Below are 13,980 nucleotides of genomic sequence, written 5' to 3'. Positions count from 1 at the left end.
TGCCCTCCTTGCCCGCTCCCCAAGAGCGGTGATTTACCTCCTCCCGTGCCTTCCCGTCTCTTCTCGGCTCTCCCTTCCCTGGTTCCCGGGTTCTCCTTCCCAGGATTGGGCTTTCGCTTTCTTAAGGGGGGTGGTGGTGGTTCTTTTAAAATCACACAAACAGACAGCAGGTCCTAAAACACAGGAAGAGAGGGAGGATAAGGAGAATGCAGAAGCTGCACAGTTAAGGAGGATGTGCACATAAGGTGTGGAAACCCTTCCAGGCTAGAGCAAGGAATTTGGGAAGAGAAGGAGGGAGAGCGTGATTCCTCTGGCACCTTTCCCTGGCCTGTCAACCATGGAGCTGCTGGAATGGTGTTTGCTGACTGAGGGTGCTCTTTGCCTGGGATCAGCTCCTTCCATGGAATGCTCTCAAAGCTCTCGCTGTATATTTTGCCTCTTCTCTCCCCTTTTTTAATCATCGATAATACCCTGCTGTGTCCCTCGCTTGGTAAAATATTCCCTCTTCTGAAAAGCAAATGTCAGGTCAGCTGCAAATATAAGACAAATCTGCCTGGTGACTGCAGATTCCCTTCAGGCTTTGTGGCCCTGTTCCCCTGTTGTTTCCCCCCAGTTCTCTGTTCCAGGACCCCACACATTACAGCCCATCAGAAATGCTTTCACAGAGAAGCTGATCAGGAAAGGAGAACTTGTCACAACCAAAGCACTGCCCAGGGATGGGTCAGCATTGCTGGAACCTAAAAGCTTTTTCTTTTCCCATGTTCTGCTTTGAAAGACTTTCATCTTTTAGGGTTTTTAAATTATCCTGTTGCTAATGGAACATGTCAGCATTGGAATGACATCTTCATTTGACTGTATGGACGTCTTGCGACTTATTATTAGCGTTCTTGGTGTGGATCAGGAAACAAATTGAACAAGTGGAACTTCCTGGAGATGAGAGGATCTGATTCATAACCATCCTCAATCTAGAATAAATAGAACTCTGTATTTAATGGAAGCTAGGCTGGGACAATGCAAAGACAGGCACACTAAAGAAAGGGAAATAGCCACAGCTCTAAATACCATTAATAGTCATGCTGCTCTTTGTTAAGAATCAATCTCTACACACATCTCTATACACACGGTGCTTTTCACCAGGGCTCTTATTCTCTGTACGTGGAGTTTGGATCTGGGACATGAATCTGGAACCAGACCAAGGACTTAGGCCATTAAAAATCAGTTTTGCAGCTGTAATTTGGCTTAACTTGTATTTCCCACTTCACCACAGTATGGGCAGTGAGATCCAACCAGCCAGTCTGGCTCCTGCTTCACAGGCATCAGGACAGCGATACCCCATCTAGGTTGTGAACAGCACAGAGAACGGAATTCACACCAGCAGTGAAGCTCTTCTCAATGAAAGCAAAAGGCAAAGCAATAAACTGTTCATTAAATCCTATGAAATCACATCAGATCTGCATGCTCAGAACTGCTAGAAACACTCTTTTCAGTGGTATTTATTTTACCTTTCAGGAGAATGATGCATGAATTATTCTTATAGAAGAGTTATTTGAGGAGTACATTCACAGTTTGGATTGGGTGGGTTGGGGGGGGGGGGGGGGGCAATAAGTGTTCAGACTTCAAAAGCACTAAGCATTAATTCACATGGCAGGAGAGTCAGTCACCCCAGAACCATAACATGGGCACTCAGATGAGTGCTTGGGTGCTGTTTCATCAGCATGAAGGAAGTGTCACCTTCCGAAAGGCATCAGCTCCGCTTCTTCGTTCATTTTGTGTCTTTTAACGAGGTTTAGAATGAACTTTTGTGCTGGGAAAAGCTGTCCAGCCTGGAACAGAGGCTCTGCAAAGCTTGTGTGGCAGGGAGAAGCCTTCCCTGCTCCCACATGCACTTATCCAGTGCGCTTCAACTGGGAACCCAGTTGCCAGCCCTCAGGTGGACGGGGGGGGCACTGAGCCTCATGCAAGGCAAATAAAACTGCTAACAGGCACTGCCATCTGCTGGCACCGTGTCCTTCCACCGGCTCCCCACCAACCCGGACACAAGTGGGGCACAGGGAGGGTTTGAAGCGGAATGTGGGTTTTCCAAGCTCCCACCGCTCTGTGAGGCTGCAGAAATCCCCGATTCCCGACATATTATCCAGCTGGGAAGAAAGCCCTCTTCCCTAATGGCATTTGTCAGGCATATAATTTCGACACTTCTCTTTGCTACAGCTCTGCCACTACATGATGCAATTACAGTGCTGTGCAGATTACACCTCTGCCCAGATGGTGGTTTGGAGATTGGGATTGCACACGTCCTAAATGCATTAGGGTGCTGTAATTGCTGCCTGTCACAGGACCTGTGACAGCATACAGAGCACAGCAAAGGCAACAAAAGAGGGCACTTCGAAGGTACCTACTTCAATCAACCTTAAAGGTTTTTGAGGAGCCACTTATTTAATCACCAGATAGTTAGTACCTTCTACATGGGTGCATATGAGTGCAGTTTGGTAGACTTTTGTGTCCTTATTCTTACACTGTAAACTAGCACATTGCTACATATAGTGTTTCATAGAACACATAGGGTTAAAAGGGACCTTAAAGCTCATCCAGTTCCAACCCCCTGCCACAGGCAGGGACACCTTCCAGTAGAGCAGCTTGCTCCAAGCCCCGTCCAACCTGGCCTTGAACACTGCCAGGGACGGGGCAGCCATTGCATTTTCCAATTTGTACTGATTAAAGGCAATCCAGACCTGGAGAGAGTTTTCCAGCTGGAATCTACACTTCAGTGAGGCAGTGACACCAACCTGCCCTTGCTGCAGTGCTTCAAAAGCTGTCAATGGCTGCGCAAGTTTGAAGTATGTTAGAGGACTCCAGGTACAAGCTTGCTACAGAAGGGCAGGTGTAACACAGAATGGCAGTACACACAGTCTGGGTATACTCTTAGCTAGGATGTGAACAAGGAAACACAGAAAGATTGCTTTTCCAAGCTCTCTCAGTGGTTGGGATGGGATTCAACATAAGCACTGCGATTTAGGATGCACTGGTCCAAGTCCAAACAGCCACGCTATTTCCCCTCTAACTGATGCAGGTAGCATCAGAAGGCACCTAAATTAGACCCTTACCTTAGAATGGGATGAATGATCCAACTCCAGGAGTGTGCTCCAGGTGCTCTCAAGCTCTACCAGCTGTGCTTCATTGTTCAAAGGACCTACAGGGCTATTTACAGGGTGAAATTATGGCAACTGTGGAACACTTAGCTCCCAGATATGCTAACAGAACAACAAGATGTGGAAGAACAAACTTTAAGTTCATTTTGGTAGAACTAAATAGCTCTCTGAGGATATTATGTATATGAAAAGCTTTTGTAAAGCAAACAGTGAGGATTATTGCTGGTTCCTATAGAATGCAGCAGGTTTGAGCTTTCATGAACCAAGTGGGGAGTAGCTTCCAGTCTCCTGGGGTTTTACTGCATATAAATGAGCCTCCCCACCTTGATGAGCACAGACTGGCCCATGACAATTACTACCCACAGTTACAGTCTCCAGTCTGAGCACCAGTGACAGGAGCTGTAGCTTGCACTGAAATCCATGGAGGCTGTCTTTGGTTTTACATGTATTGATTGAAGAGGGAGCAACTGTGCCCTCAGGGAGCATTTTAATTTGTTGTGCAATTTGGGCTCTGGAAGGAGCGATGTCTCTTCCCGTTTGTCACCCATTATCCTGCCATCCCACTAGAAGAAAACACAGCTGGAAAGAGCTTATAAGGTTGTCACATCCACCTCCACGCTCTCCCCGGTGCACTCAGCTGAAGGGAAGCTGAGCTTTACTTGAAAGCTCTGAGGATATGGATATGACAGGCACCCACTCTGTCTGCCTTCCTGTTGTGGTTTGGGGCTTATTCAAACCCCACACTCAAAACCCGACTTGGGAAGTAGGAACAGAGGCAGGCAAAGGGGAGGAAAAGCTGTTGTAATAAACTCCCCTGCCTCTGTGAAGCGTGTGTGGAGGAGTCTGTTGCCTTTTAAATGGTAATGAGGAGCTAGTGCTAAGCGGGGGAAAGAGGCAGCTCTTCTCAGAGGGACACGGGGCTCTTGCCAGCAGATGTGCAGCAGCCACTCCACATCCCAGGCCCTTGCTATCCTCCGGATTGACCTCAAGCCTGTTCCTCCAGGTCTTGGTTAACTGCTGTTACAATTAACACTAATGAAGGTCTCATTTTGCAGGTGCAGCAACAGAACCTAAGGATGAAGTGCACTCAGAGGCCAAACTTCCCACTGAGGCCCATGGTAGCCGCAGGGCTAGAAAATGCAGGTGAAGGGCACCAAGTGTGTGTGAACTCGCACACGTGTGACATCTCTTCTACGGACAGACTGCAACTTCAGCTTCCAGAGTGCCTGGCTGTTCCCTAACAACAGAAGAAATGCAGGGGTCACAGTAAACTGCTAGGGATGGCAAATTTAGGGACACAGTTTCCTTGCCAGGCTGCAAAAAGACTTCTCATTTGCTAAAGCAAATGCCTCTGTTCTTTCAGGTGGGAATTCTGTTGCATTAACTTCCCTCCTAAAAAGGTACAGCCTTCCCTTTGCAGAGAGGAATGGGTGCAGACAGGATGTAAGCAGAAAGGTACAGGCTGTTTCTCAAGCTCATCTAAAAACACAGTTCTTTCAATGGAAAAGGATCTCAACTCCAGCTTGTGTTTTTTCCCAACAATATGAGACAGACAAGAGGTAGAGCCAGCACCTCCTTCATTTCACTATGAGAAATCTACTACAAATGTCTTGGCATGAGAGTGTAATAGACTATATTTTGCCTTTGGGCACAGGCAGGAGCTCAACCAAAGCCTGATGTGCACACCTGAAGCCCTAGATTGTCACTACCTGAAACCACGAATCACTGAACATCACTGATCAGCACAACACAAACCAGCCACTGCCAGCATGTTCTGTGTAGAAAGCACAATCTACAGGGCAAAAATGCTAACCTGAGGATAGATTTTAAGCAATGCACATCAGCATACCTAGCTTATTTAACTGGCAGACTTTAATGCTATTTGCAGCTCACTGTTAGGAATTCAAAGCAACCCAGCGTTTGTTCTAGCAGGTCTCACACGTCATTGCTCTGAGTTCACTTCAGGATTCTTTTCAGCTCTACCCTGGCTGCAGAAAAAATGACCCCCACTGTCTCTAATGAAGTCTTTTTATTACTGTTTAATCTCCTCTGTGGGTGCCTGGCAGCAGACTTGCAGCCCCGGGGACAAAAGGCCTCTATTTAGCCACAAATGGGTACTGTCTGGACAGCCTTTCTCTAGACCTGCCCTTTCATTACACCCCAAGTGTGTTCAGGACACTGGAGGGAGCAGCTCTCGAGCCAGAAGGGCTCTATTAGAGGCCAGCCAGCACCGTGCATGATAGACAGATTAGCTGGCAATACCCCAGCAGTTAACCTCTGGCTTCTCTATTTCAGTTAGCCCTTAGGATCTGACTGACATCAGTAGGGATTTAGGGCTTCAGTTGTGGTTAACCCAGGCTAGATTTGAACTAGAGATATAAAGGTGAGAAACCTTCAAACCCCATTTGAAATTCACAGCTCTGATTAAAAAGAGACTAAACTATACCTTGCACTAGGATCCTTTTGGTGTGAGAAGGGTAGTGGGAGGGTCCATAAAGAACCAAACATGAATTCCTGCTGCCATACCACTTGCTGTGTCACAATTCCAGCAGTTCATCTCCACTGCAATAAGTTTTATCCTTTTACATGCAATAAACCTTTAAAGCCAATTTCTGAGCCCCATCTTACTACAACAACTTTAAGAACAAACCCAATTTTTCCATTCTTCCCCAAAGTGTCTATGTCAAGGAGGCATCTGCACAGACTGGCTAAACACAACAACTATGACTGTTCACTAGAAAACCCTGCTAACTTCCAGCTTTTGGATTTCCACAGCATTTGCCAACATTAGGAAGGTTGTCAGCAGTTTTTCAGTTGTTTGAGAGCTTGAGAACCATTTCTACACCTTTTTTTTCTCCCCAGACCTTGCAGCAGCATTCAATATTTATAAGGAATTCCCTGCCTTGGTAGCAATAACTGACAGCTGGGAAAAATAAAGACACTATAAAATGCATTAATATTTGAAGTCTGCCAAAGGCTTCTAGATGAAGCTAACTCCAGCTTTTCCCGACTGGTTGATAGTTCAAGCACATAACTGACAAAAGGAAACATACCTAGGAGGGAAAGTAAAGGGCCTGTAGGAACTCGCAACAGCTACAGTGAAAGCTTTCTCTGTACACAATAAATCAGGAGAGAAAATAGGCTTCTGGTTTCTACTGTAGGCACTAATTCAGGGACCCAATCTGCCCGTTATACACTCAGGTATTGCTATGTGATTCTGTAGTGCATGAATAAAAGCTTCCCCCATCCTCCAAATCGTGCTGAATCAAGGCTTTTCCACAAAAACCATGAATAACTCATGTTTAATGGGGCAATGGAGAGAAAAGATACATCTTGGTATCAGTGTAATAAAGTGCCTTTGTAGGAACAGTCCTGTGCGCCCACTGCCTGGTGCTGCTGGCCATGATCCAGGGCTGTTTGCAGTGCCAGCATGTCCCACACTCCTGGCACAGCTGTATGTTTTGTTCTTGGCATATTTGTATCTATGGAGCCAACTGACCTTGAAACTCAGAGGAAAATGATACCAAAACCCCCATCAGCAGCCAGAAAGCCTACCAGCCCTCCATACAGTTCACAGTTATTACTAGAATCTTTTTCCTCTGTTCCGTTTGCACAGAGGTGACATTCAGTAACACTGCAAATGTGCTTTCAGTCCCTAGGGAGCCCTGTTCGGGGTATAACCAGAGGAAATTAAAGACCTATCGAGCAGTCCCTGATCCAGGTGCATAAATCCAATAGTGCAGGCAGCAACTGGCTAAAGCACTAAGGACAATATGTGCTAAAACTCTTTGAGTTGAGTCTTTCTGTTCCTGCCTCCCCTGTATTCCCTGCTCTGCAACAACGGGGGTAGGTTCCCTTCTATTCACATAGGCCAGCGAGGATGAAGCATTTGCTGTGGGACTAACACTGCTGCTGTGACAGCAAGGCTTGGCAGCCATCACTACAAATACACACCTCTTGCAGCCTGCAGCTGCAACGACCCAGCTCCCTCAAGCTGTGCGATGGGACATGCCTAAGGCAGATGATGCTACAGACTATGGGAGCCCAATTCCCCAGAAAGATGAGCAATGCAAATGCCTGCTGTTGAGTCCTGCCAGACCCTGTACCTTTACACAGCCAGTCAAGCCTGGAGCACAAACTGAGCATCCTGAGCTCCCTACCATGCTGTGATGTGCGCAGCAGCAGCTCACTGAAGTTGCAGCAAACCTGGTGGATCTTCCCTGCAGGGCCTGAGTGAAGCTTTCCTTGCTGGCTGGATTTGCCTGGGTTTCCTTTGCCACTCGATGCACTGACTTGGAATTGGAGGCTAAAAGTGTACCAGAAAAGATGCTTCACCCAAATGGATGAAATTACTTTTTTGGTAGCCATCAAATCTGCCCACTGTCTGCTATAACCTGAGATGGAAATCAGTGTAATCTCAGGCCATTATAAAGCTTTCACAGCCTGCAACACAACCATGGAAATAACTCAGTGACTCTGTGAGTCACACCGCTTTCTGGTGTAAGGGCAGACAGAAGGATAAAATACCAAAGCAAACAGACACACAGTGCTCCTCTCCGAGTTGTTTCAACTCAGAACTACACTTCCCACTCTGTCCACCCCATCCCCTCAAAAATCAGCAAAGCAAACCTAAAAGCTCAGTCTCTGATTTTTGCTGTGCAAAATCATTTTGGCATGTACGAAAAGGTTGACCAGGGTTGGGTTAGGTCGATGACACTGGCCCTACTCTGAAAACAAAGATGGAGCTTTGTGGTACTCGGGCAGGTATGGTGTGAAAATGCAAACGGAAGTGCTTTCTGCTCAAAGCTTCATCTTTCTTTCACCCCTTTGAGAGGTTTTCGCAACCCATGCAGAGCTAGCATTGCCTACAGCAGTCCCTGAACAAGCCAGTAGAGGGTGGTGGGCAGCCACACTGGTTCTTTATTGCCCTGACGTTCCTAAAGCCGCACTTCCCTTTGAAACTTTACTTAACTGTGCATCCTGTTTGCAAGAAGGTACAAAAGGTTAATCATGAAGCAGAAGCTTTACGGAAATCGGGTATTTTCCCGTAGTTTTTCCATGGAAATATGTGCCAATTTTACGTACTTTACCCAGATATGAGTTTATATATGAATTTATAAAGTACTTACAAGTTACTGCGCAGGACAACCATTTACAGAATAGGCCACAGGATGCTAAGGCTCACCTCAGTGTGGCTGATGGAGCACTACAGAAGTTCCTGCTACAAGAAATGAAGATGCCTTCCTGGGCATAGGTTAAGCTCCTCTTCAGGAAGCACCTCATGGCTCCATGACAAAACCCTACAGTAAAGGGGAAACTTCAGCACAAAGAGACTTCAGTATATGGACACATTGTGAGAGGAAGGACAGAGGACTGTCTTCAGTTACGTAACCTTGTCATTGACTCTGTTATGGAACTGTTAGGCCAAAGAGACAAGCAGCCAAACTTAGAGTTGTCGACATTCCTGCTTCCTATTCCAGCACTAAGGCAGAGGCTCAAAACCAGCTGCCTCTTGAAGGAAGCTCTGTATCGCCAGAGCAAGTTGTCCAACACTGAGCTAGGAAGGATTCAGCCACTGTATTGCTGTTCCTCAGTGACTTTGTTCTTTCCAGCCTACATACATGAAGACACTTCACTGTTTTATTGTTCATGCAAAACTAGCAGGCAGGAGCAGACACTTGAGGCTGCTTTCTATTCCCAAACATGCTATGAGCTCTCTGCTATCCAGCCTGTTGTTACTGCCCTCCCAAGTGACTCGCTTGGATGGGTTCACTCATTGTAAAACAGCCATTCTTTACACGCCTATTTCTAATGTCCTGACCTTCAACAGCAAAGCCATGGGGTTCCACATGATCATCTAGTAACTGTGCTTCCAGCAAGAGAGCATGTAGCTGTAGGACCTGTGGCTCTGGGGGGGAGCCCAGGATGCTTCTTCATATTTTCTTCTTCCTATAACAACAGCCACACACAAAATCAATGGAAACTCTTATGGGAACAACATGAGACAAGCAGAGGGAGGGCAGGAACCATATGGCTCTATCTCCCATTAGCACTGCCTACATGGCTTACACACTCTTTGGTCACACTTGCCGCTGCTCACAAGTACAGACTTCATTGCTGGATCCAGCTCTTCCTCTACAGGCATTGCCTAAATTTCACAAGGCTCCCCAGGACTTTGGACTGAACTTGGAAGACAATCATGGATAACCCTTTTCCCAATGAAAGAACAGAACAAAGAGCATAACACATGTAAACAGGATGTGCTGATTTCTTCACTACCCTGTGCTATGTCTCTGTTGCTTTTGGGACCATATTCCTACTCTTGGGAAATAACCAACCACTCACTCCACAAACCTTGCTCACTTCCTTACTCTTACTTCTTCACTGTGAGCTCCATTCAACACATGAGCTGCAAAGGGGAATCAGCAGAGCTCGAATTCTTTCAAGCAACAGGCTCTCAGCTTTCTTCATGACTCCCATGAGAGATCAATGCCTGACTTCAGTGAGGCAGGATATCAGACCAGGCTTTCTACCTTGCTTTGCCTTTCTCTGTCTTGGTGTTTGTCTGTGAAAAATGGGCTGATGACTCTCTCCCCAGCATTCCAAAAGAGAGGGTGAATTTCATTTATTAATGCCAATAGGGTCCGTGGAGACTTGCAGAGAAAATACTCCATGTGAAGCAGAATATAGTGTTCTACCTCGCAGAAAGCTTATGCTCTACCCTTTCTTTTCAAAGCACCTATTTACTGACCTTGCTAGGCAACGGGGACATTGTCTGACATAAAACCAGTAATGATAATAAACCAAACAAAACCTAACAGTCTATAAAATGCAGCTGAGGGCTGTCAGATAAACAGACGACAGATGGAATGAATTTCTGAAGCTGGATGAAAGGGAAGGCTCCAGTGGGCAATTGGCAGTTGACCCAAAAATAACCTTAGAGCTACATCCCAAGGGGGACACGACCACCATCCAGAAGGTCCTGCCTCAGAGGACACTGGAAGCATGGTAATATCTGGGAGGTTTTGAGCCAGGGACCTTAAAGAATGGCAGTACAGGGGATGGCCATATTCAGTTCTCCAGAACTAAAGTTCTTCAGGTCTGAATTTTGTTGGCAATATGTAACAGGGCATACTGCAAGTACAATATACCCTCATTTGTTTATTCCTGTTCCTCTACCTGCTTTCTAGCAGACAGGAGACAGTCCCCATGAAGGTATGCCTGGTCATACAGCTCCTTATCAAGCTATCTGCTTTGCTCAAGCAAGCAAGGTATCACATGCTCCAGAAGAAGTCTTTGGCTGGACACATCTGTGCTCAGAGCTAACCTGGACCCAATGGCCACAGGGGCTCTCGAAGGTCAAGGCAGGGACAACACCTTGGGAAATCTCAAGAAACATCTCATGCCTTTGAGAGCAACATAAACTTCCATGAATACCTTTTTAGAGCCAACAGATTATTGGGAGAGACATGAGAGAGGAAATAAGCAGAGGATGAAACAAAGTGCAATCCCATTATAAGGCTTCATGCCATTTGATCAGTTGCAGCTCAAAACACTCTTGTTAGAGCACAGTGTCTATCCCAGACGTGTGCTCGTTCCTCTGGCCGACTAATAAACATTGTCACTCATTTGCAGCTAGTTACCACTTTAAGTGGTATATACTAGAGGGATGAGCCAGTGGCTAATACAGAAGCCTGATGCTACTAGGCAAAGCTAAATGAAATTCTAGAAACAAACCTTTAACAGCTGACATTGGTTGTTCAATAACTTTAGGCACTTGCATAGAATCACAGACTGGCTTGGGTCGGAAGGGACTTTAAAGCTCATCCTTCCACTAGACCAGGCTGTGCCAAGCCCCATCCAACCTGACCTTGAATGCTGTATGGCATCCTACATACAGTGCTTTACACTTCCCTTTACCTAGCCTCAAGTAGAAAAACAAGGTTTCAAACATCCTCAAGTCAGACGTCAGTGTCACTGTTCAGAGCAATCACTGGGTTTGTAGCATCACACAGTCATGTTTTCATCACAGACTGTTTTGCTTTGGAGTGCTGCAGAGAAGGGGCAAGGTGACAAGGACACAACTGGCAATATAACAATATGGTGCTTTCTATCAATACAAGTCTTTTCTTCGCTGTGTGCTTAGCTTGACTTTTTAAAAAGAGGATTCAGTGACTGGAAAAAAAGGAAGTGACTCATGACTTAACGTCCCTCACTGTATTCTACATGGGCGATTACACAGCCTCGCACTACTCCAAGGTGCTCAGTGATCCAGCTGAGCACCCTTGTGCTCAACACCCTGCTTACTCCCACTAAGCAGCAAAGAAGTGCCTTTGTTGCAGTCCACCCGTGCCCTACATTTTCAAGGGAAGTAAGGATTCTCTGGCACTAACTCGCTCTGTCAAGCTGCTGAATTACAAGTAATGAGCTTTATTCCTTCCAGTGAGAAGGTGGCACGATTTCCTCCATGCACCAAGTTGCATAAAACCCACTTTCCCCACGTGGCATCATCAGCAGAGGTGTTCCACCTCACAGGCTTGCCTGGGGGGCATTCTAGGCCACACAGTTTCAGGATCTCCTTATTGCATCTGTGCTGTTCTAGCATAGCAACTTAAACACGGTGCTAAATTCCTGCCACCAGCTCTCCGTGCTTTCTGAAAGCCCACAGAAAAATTAAGTGTGTGAGTGTCTAAAAGACACAAACCAACTCATCGGTGGGCAGCAGGTTTCTCTTTCATGCTATGAAATCACAAGTACTGTATTCCCCCCTCCCAATCCCACTTGCACTGCTCTGTAAGGAAGCGGGCAGAGAATATGAAGCCTCTGTTGCTATTCAGATATTGACTCTGACTTCAAGGAGTTAAACAGCAAGTCTCTGCCTTTCTGGATTTCCACATGTATTGCCAAGCCAGCACTACAGCCAGCTTTGTTCTTGAATTTAAATAGCCTATGCATTTAAATTCTGTCATTACAGTTAGAAGAGGAGGCCAAGGACTTCAACTACCTGCTGTCTAAGAATAAGGCAGGCTTGAAGTGATTAGGAACCTTTTACATTCATTAGTAGCAATACTTGAAGGTGCTGGGAGAGATGGGGGATATAATCAACTGCATCCATTATGCTGTTCTTACATTTCAGATACTTCCTGTCTTGGAGCTTTGTGCTTTCTTCAAGCTTATCTGCATGCTGGCATGCATGGCTATTAAGTTTTGCCCACTTAGAGGGGCTTGCTCACAGCAAAGAAAGTTTTAGGAAGGAATTACAACTGTACAGCCAGACTGAATATTCAGCCTCCTGTTGCTGCTGTACTCATTGTTTCACTACTACCTGGAACATGCTTCATGTTTTATTCACACAAAATGAGACCTAACTGGAAGGACAGCATCATCTCCCCCAGGACTCAGTGTGGAACTGCAATGCATTTCGAATCCTTCCCCACAGTAAGCACAAAGTAAGTACTGGGAGGCAGCCAGCCTGGTTACACTGAGGTTAATGAATAAACAACTGCCTGCAGTACCCAGTTCCCTACTGTACCTAAAATATATATCTTAGGGAGCCCCCCCCCATCTATAGATAATCATTCCAAAAGATAAAGGCATTAAATTTGTCTTTGAAAAAATAGATTATCAACATTTATACAGAAAACTGCTATTAAGGAAACAAAAAGAAAAGGCTTTTCAATGAGGACTTGCTTTCTACAGACAAATGACTTTCTTGTTGAAAACAGAACACTGAAAACCAGAAAAGATTGCCAACCCAGCAATAGCCATTCTGAAAACGCTACCTCAGTCACATCTCCTCTTCCTCATTGCTTCTTTATGGAGATGCTCTCCAAGCATACATTTCCAGGCAAAGAGGGGATGTTGTGAATGAGGAGAACTGGTGGCATACCAAGATCACTTCTAAAAACAGGGTTTAATTGCTTGGTTATGGATGCAGTTTTAGTTTCTTTACCTAGGGTAACATTGCCAATCAGTTTAACAAACATGATAGCCTACGCTTCTGAGAGCGTCTTGCGTGGTTTGAAACATCCCATGTGACAAACAGCGAAGAGAAGTTGCTTTGCTGGGGGAATCTCTGGCATTTAAGGGGTCTCTGAGCACCTAGGAGTCATTTGTCACTTGTGAAAATCTAGGTCATTTACTCCCCTCCTCCTGCTCCGCTTTCTCATGCTAAATATAGAAAGAATTTTCTGGCTTGAGACTGAATAAATTTGTTAATTACACTCTTACCTCGAAACCTGCAATTGAAATGCACTCGGGGAGGTTCTGAAAGCTGTGGAAAGCTATTCTTTTTCCTAATGTTCTTCTGACGTGTCTTAGAGGAAAAAGGAAGAAAGCTCATTTGCTTTTCATTTCTCAGTTTTGAGGGTAATATTTAACAGAAGTAAATCCCTTTAAGGGCTCAACTGTGCCCTTTGAAGCTAGTGGGGAAAAATCCCATTGAGTTTCATTGCAGGAGAAGTGTTTCTTCAGAAAAAAATCATGTCAACCAATCTGCAGTGCACTGTGTGATGCAAGAAAATGAATCGGTGCCATTAGAAAGTGCCAAGAGGTGGAGAGGACAGAGTTCCTGCAGGTATGAGGCACAGGATATAAATAACCAGGTTATTTCAGAGTGTATCATATCAAATAGCACCTGGCAAAAGTATCCCAAGCAAATCCATCATCAGTTCCTGGTGCTATAAAAGCTTGTATGTGTTTGTATCACTAAAGGTACCTGTCTTAAGAATGTTGAGAGGTGTAACAGATGGATTAACGTGCTCTAGAGAGGAAAAGTGCTGCTTGAATATTATCAAATTTATTATTAATGACAGAGCTATTAAAACAATTGGAT

Source organism: Pezoporus flaviventris, unplaced genomic scaffold (genome assembly GCF_033815535.1).
Source record: "Pezoporus flaviventris isolate CSIRO_AGI_PZ_B2104156 unplaced genomic scaffold, CSIRO_AGI_Pfla_v1 ptg000093l, whole genome shotgun sequence".
Classification (NCBI taxonomy): domain Eukaryota; kingdom Metazoa; phylum Chordata; class Aves; order Psittaciformes; family Psittacidae; genus Pezoporus; species Pezoporus flaviventris.
The sequence above is the reverse complement of the archived record's forward strand: the minus strand, read 5'-3'. Positions refer to the sequence as shown.